Genomic DNA, 6,420 nt, shown 5'->3' on the forward strand with positions numbered 1-6,420 from the left:
TTGGCAGACAAGAATTTTGAATATGGTTGGGCACCAATGCAGGTGGAAGGTTGAAACCCAGCAGAAAATGAGGCCCTAAGAGGCCTGTGGGCTCTTTTTAAACCAAATCTTACATTCAAAGCCAAAAGTGATTTCTGTCATTGACCACAAGGATAAAACATTTGAAATGACAAGTGAAAAATGCTTCATCTCATGAGGCAGGAAACTTCCATATAGTTAAGGCCTTGTGGCAGGGATCTCAACCTTCACTGTAGTGCAGAGGCCATCTTAGTGATGATAATGTCCCAGGGGCACCATCCTTCTTCTGTGCAATCGCACAGACCATCTTCTCTCCTGCAGCATGTGACACCGCTATAGCAACCACAACAATTGCTTACAAATGAACAAGTAACATGAGAAATGTATTTTATGCCTTTAATTTTCTTCTGAATTTCACTAATCATGCTGTCCGCTTTGGACTGTCACGTTGTCTCCTACTCCCATCTGTTCTGTTTCTCTCAGCTGGAAACAAGATAGAGAACCCATGCCAAGCCATTTCTCCCCTTGCTCAGCTTGGAACCGATGGAGCCTGCTCTTTCCTGAATATGCTGGAGCACTATGCTGGTACACAGTATGTAAGTAGGAGTTGTTTAGCCAGGTGAACATGTTCAGACTTTTCATCATTAAGAAAAAAATTAACTTATTGTGGTACAGACCACAAAGTATAATTCACCTACCAAGTTTTGTTCTCGACAAGTTGTTATCCTCTGAAAAAAAAAAAAAGCAGAATTAATAGCTGGCTGGAAATGTCCACACAGAAACATTTTACCAAAAAACACTGAAACAAAATCAAGATGTCCTGCAGAAACACAGGGCTTCTGACAGAAATCAGGCACATTTCCACCAGAAGTCCTCCCTGTTTTTCTGTCAGCTTACTTGCCCACATGCTTTGCAGCCTGAGCTCCCAGGACTTATAGAGCCCCCATCTCCACTGCAGCCAAAGCCCCAAGAGCTGGGGCTTAGAGGGTTTTTAGTCACCTGGCTCTTTGGCAGTGTGGGTTTCCAGGCTTGGGTCTAGAGGCAGCTGGCAGGGCTTTTAGTGGCCCTAGGAGTCTCAGAAACTTCTCCAAAAGGTCCCCAAATTAAGCTGTTTCATTCCTATTCAGCAAGAATGTTAGTTTTTGTTCTGCTTCTGGAGAGTTTCTACTTTAAATGAGAAATTTCCTGTGGAATGTAAATTCTCATTTTCAGCCAGATCTAAAAATTAACTTAAGTGGCTCTCTTTGTCACAACAATTGCATAGATGGAGTCTTTCACTTGTGCTAGATGTTTAACTAATAAAGTATCAAATTGATCTATGTATACTGTATTCTATTATTACGGGACTGGATTGCAAATCAGCTGATTTACAGCTACAGAATTTCTTAGTCATGTCAGAACTAAAGAATGGAGCCATTTGTGATGCTGAACCACTTCTTTAAATATTTCTCCTTCTCACCTTTCATTGGCTTCCTTTATTTAGGGCTAAATCAGAATGGGAAAAATTAATCTCTGTGATGGCACTGAGCCCAGAGCAAGAATAAAAAATATGGCAATTTTGTGCCCTACTGATCTTGTGGCTGCTGAGGTTGGTTGGCCCCTGTTGCAAGGTAAGACTATTCTGAGGGCTGATCTAACTCATACAGGTTGCAATACCTTTTATTGCTCCATGGTCTGACTGAGGAACAGTGGGAGAATAGAAACAATGCAACCATGACCCTCAGATCCCCTGGAAACCATTAACTGTCAGAGCTTAGGAGGCAGGACATAGTGACAGATATGACAACCATCAACAAACAGGTAACAATTTTTTACCTACCTTCTAAAAGAAAGGTGACAATATAAGAATTATTAGGTTCATAAATCACAAGCCATTGCGTGAACAGATAAAATTGGAGGTCATTTGAGCACTTAAATCCCATGACTGACTGCAGATCCAATATAAATGTTATCTTTTAATGTGATTCAGTGATGAATCATGTCTAGAGTCCAGACATCTCTTAGCTATAGAGAGCATAAGGATCATGTTATAGAGGTTAAATGTGAGGTCCCTTGCACTGCCCACACATGCCATTCTTTTTGTAACAGTTCAAATGTAAGGTCAATCAGCCACAGCATCTCAGGTATGGATACTCAGTAGCCTGAGGCTGATGGACTCTGTGTAGCTAAATTAAATCCAATGTCATGTGACAATTCATTAGGACAGGCAGCTCTAGATTTAGCAACAGAATTTTTTTAATTGGTTATTTAGCTAGATAAAAATTATGGCAAAGACCCACCAATGACAAATGTGTTTTTTAATGATTATAGTAGTTAATCTGCTAATCACTTTTTGTTCCCATGGGAATCAAAGCATAGACTGTGTCAATTATGACTAAAAAGCTATGCTGAAATTGAGCCTTTTCTGATGCATTATCATTACGTTAAGGAAATGCTATATGGTCTGAGAGACAGATTGCTTGCCCTACTGCCTTAATTGCTGGTTTTATACTATATCATCTAGGAGAATATCTTTTTAGTCCTGTTCTCTCTCCGTTAGCTAGAAACTGGTTGTTGACAAAAGGAATGGGGGGGGGGTGTCAATATTCATGAGACTTCCAAGATATAAAAGGATTCAGTTCAAGCTTTTGTTCCAAAGACACATATCTAGAAAAAAGCTGAAATCTTTGCAAGCTTTAATAGAAACACAATTCTGTGATATACTGGTGTTTTCAATGCACCAAATCTTTGTTAACAGATGGTGGCAGATTTATGTGATGAAGTGGGCAGGGTTTCCGTACCATGCTTCTGGCAAACATGATTAGCATTTAACTCATATTTATATCTGTGGACACATAAATTTAGGCATTGCTGGCCTGATTTTCAGAGGCACTCTGTGCACTCACAGATATTAATTCAAGGAGAGCTGTGAGTGCTCCATACTTAAAAAAGACCACCCTGGCCAGGTATGTTCATAGGATGCCTTCCCTTTGTCACAACCCAAGGGTGTGATTTTTGTTTGTGCGCGCTTCAGCACTGCTAAATTATTTCCCGCCACTCGTAGCTTTCTTTGCAGGGTGCATTTCTAGGCTGCAAAAGAGAAATGCATGGTGCAAGCAGTTCCCGCCACCCGCATGCAAATTTGTGTCCCACTATTGGTCAGTTCTAAATTATTCCCACGTGGCGGCTAGCGATTGGCTTGCTAGCCGTATAAGAAGCTTGAGTGGTTTCTGCCCAAGTTGGAGGAGGAAGAGGAGAACTCCACAACCATCTGGAGACAGAGAGAGAGAGAGAAAAAAAAAGGGGAGGGCTTCACATCTCGTGAAGATCTCTAAGCGCTGCGGAGCCTATCGGGCCCAGCGCGTATACCTCAAGAAGGCTATAGGGGTCTGATCAGCCTCTCGCCTCTCCCCGTCACCGCCTGATCTCTCGACGTACCCTTCCCTGCACGCAAGTTCCACGGAGCCTAGCAAACTTCGTGTGAGTGTATCCAGAGCTCTGTCCGGGTTCGAGTCCTGCAGGTTTATCTTCCCGTCGCCGAAAACCCATTGCGACGTACTCTCGTGTTTTGCATCTTCCCGTCGCCGAAAACCCCCTGCGACGTACTCTCATGCCCCGCAGGTTCGAGTTTTGTTGTTTTGTAACTGCAACTCAAGCAAGTTTTCCTGCCTGCACCGCGACCATCTTCGATGCAAGTAAAATAATCTTTAATCAACCACTAAGCTTCCGTGCCTAATTCTAGTGTGCCGCCTGCCTTCCCCGACCCGGCGTGTCCAGGCTGCTGGTCACCACCCGCCACGCGAAAAACGCCCGAGGGCCTCGGACCGCTCCCGGCCCACACACCCTTGACCAGACAAGTGTACAACTGTCTTCCTAACCATTCATTTACCATAGCCAAAATTTGAGTAATAAGTATTAACACTTAGATGGTGTTTTATCTATAGATCTTAAAACACTTTACAAGGAACAGAAACATCAATCCAATGAACAGATAAAAAACTAAAGTCCAAGGAGGTCAAGCAACCAAAAAAAGGCCATGCAGATAGCTGGTCACAGGCAGATGACAACAGAGACACAGAGAGTCCCTGTTCCAACCTGGTACATAAGTAAACTACATAGAGGAAATTCTGGCCCACTGTATATCAACTAGATTAGGCCAGGATTTCACACTTAGTTTTGGCTTAAATTAAAAACTCTCCACATATTAAGCAATGTGCCTTTTTAATAAAGTGACTATATGCAGTGTGAATGCATAACATGAACGTCATCTCTCATATCCTGTTTAGGTTGGAGGAATTTCCAGCTTTGTTAGGTATATCTTTATTACAGTCTGGGAGCTGTAAGCAAGATAAGAACAATTCACTTATACCCATACAACTAAAGGCAGTTCTCTCATTACTATTATATAGAGATGGACACAAATTGTCTGGTTGCAGCATTTGGCAGTTAAGTTTTCAGAACATGGTACTTCTAACGCTTCTCACTGGAATGTTAGCCGTGAGAATTAGCAACCCAAAACAATCAGATATTGAGAGACTCCACAGGTCACAACATGTGGCAGACTTTTATGTTTTATATAAGCAATTTCCAGCCAGTGACACTCTCCCAAGTGTAGCGTTCCAAAACAGATAGATCAACAATGTAAAGAACATATTTAATTGACTGTGTCAGAGTAACTCACAGGGCACAGAACTTTGATTACTTATTAGGTTAAAAATATTTTTCACAAATGACCAAACCACATGGGAGAGCACGTATTCCATTTTTTGATTTAGTAAAGCCCTGTCAGGCACCACAAATTAGATATGCTCAGATAGCAACCTTGACCTTAACTGAGAGGAACCTGTTTATTCTACCCAACGAACACATGGACGTTCTGTTTATGAAATACATCCCTGATACATAAGCTTCAGACTGAAGTATGAAAGTATCTGAAGTATATGCTTTACAATCTCCAGTTAAAGCCCTTCTTCATGCTCTGCTGGAGAAGGCTGAAAGGGCTCCCTCCCTTTGTTGGCTCATGGTGTTAGTAGCCATTAGAAACCTGCATGCTGTGGTCAAAGTTCTGCCGATCCATTGTGGCAGGCAGGGCTCATTAACTTCCCAGGTGCTTTGAAGAGGTGGAAGTTCATCTTTTGAAGATGAGATGGCTCTAGAGGGATTACACTAGGCAGCTCAGGGAGGAAGCATAAACCAAGGTTTATGTTGTGCTACTGTTTGAAATACTGATAAAGCCAGGAAGAATGTGACATTGGGTATTAACTCAGTTGCTGTGCTCAGTGTGGGATATATGTGGACTCAGCCCATTCGTAGTGTTGAAGGAATAAAGAAAGGCACATTCCCAGTTTCCATCATTTTCAGGTGACATTTAAGAAAGCAGGACACTCTTAACAACAAAGCTATTATTAATAATTATTTCTATAACAATAGCACCTAGGAATCACATTCACAGACTAGGTCGTACTGTACTAGACACCATAAAAGCAGTACAAAAAGTCCCACCTACAATAAGCAATGTCTTCACTACTAAGATGTAAGGTTAAAGCCTGAAGTATTTGTAAAACAGAGGAAGTGTAAGCTGACAAATGTAGTTCTTTGATTATAGACAAAAATAAACTTGGGTTTCTAAAGGAAGGCTTACCCTTTGGTTTTTACATATAAGAAATGCATTATGGTGCATTTGATACTCATTTCAATATGGTAGTTATTACAGTTGGTCAAAACTTTCCCAGGGGAACTATTTTCTGAGGTGTTTATGCAATCAAAAATGTTAACGGTAAGTCAGGCTTGTCTGATGTCTGTTAGCATACCTGCCTCTTGGGGCTGCAAGGGCACTTGGCTCACCAACAACCTGGTCCAATTAAATATACATATCCATTCACTTTTTCTGAAATAGAATAGAAAATTGAAAGTTAAATTAAGCTAAAACTTGTTGTGACAGGGGGGCCTCCTCAGGGCCTATCTTCACAGCCCGCCCCCTGTCTCTGTGGGCAACCGCCCACCTATCTCACCCGCCACGCCTTTGATGATAATTAATTCAGTCAGATGTCAATTAAGCGGGAGGCTGCCCATCTAGTACCCCAATGCCAGGGGGCGCTCTCTGCAGCTCCTACCTCCCCAATACTGCAGCCCAAGCCTCGCAGATGGCATCTTGATGTTCACACAATCACCGGCCCCCCACTGGGCCCCAGAATCTTCCCCACAGGACCCCTCTATGATCCTCTCCTATCAGGCGGCCCCTCCACCGTCATCCAGGCTACCTAGCCCCCCCGAAGCCACGTTCCCCTCTCGGGTGTGGTCTCCCCGGGACCTTCAGCCACTTGCCCTGGCCCACCTCCAGGCCAGTCAGGACCCCAGGCCCCTGGCTCTTGGGCGTCCCTCGCGGTGGGCCCCTGGCCCTTTTGACTCCCATAGTCCTGGCCC

At 43.1% G+C, this 6,420-nt stretch overlaps 1 long non-coding RNA gene across 2 annotated transcripts in view; it reads right to left on the reverse strand.

The window, feature by feature from the left end:
- Positions 1–340: 340 nt before the first annotated feature.
- LOC102378113 overlaps positions 341–6,420 on the reverse strand; it is a 36,741-nt gene continuing 30,661 nt past the window's right edge. Inside the window, exons 2-4 of one of the 2 annotated variants that reach the window (XR_323142.2) lie at positions 5,808–5,884; positions 717–746; positions 341–600 (exon numbers count right to left, since the gene is read on the reverse strand). This is a non-coding gene — a long non-coding RNA (uncharacterized LOC102378113). Of the gene's footprint in view, positions 747–5,807; positions 5,885–6,420 lie in introns of both variants that reach the window. The other variant, XR_003092665.1, reaches the window with a different exon arrangement.

The sequence above is a fragment of the Alligator sinensis genome, unplaced genomic scaffold (assembly GCF_000455745.1).
Source record: "Alligator sinensis unplaced genomic scaffold, ASM45574v1 scaffold250_1, whole genome shotgun sequence".
Classification (NCBI taxonomy): domain Eukaryota; kingdom Metazoa; phylum Chordata; order Crocodylia; family Alligatoridae; genus Alligator; species Alligator sinensis.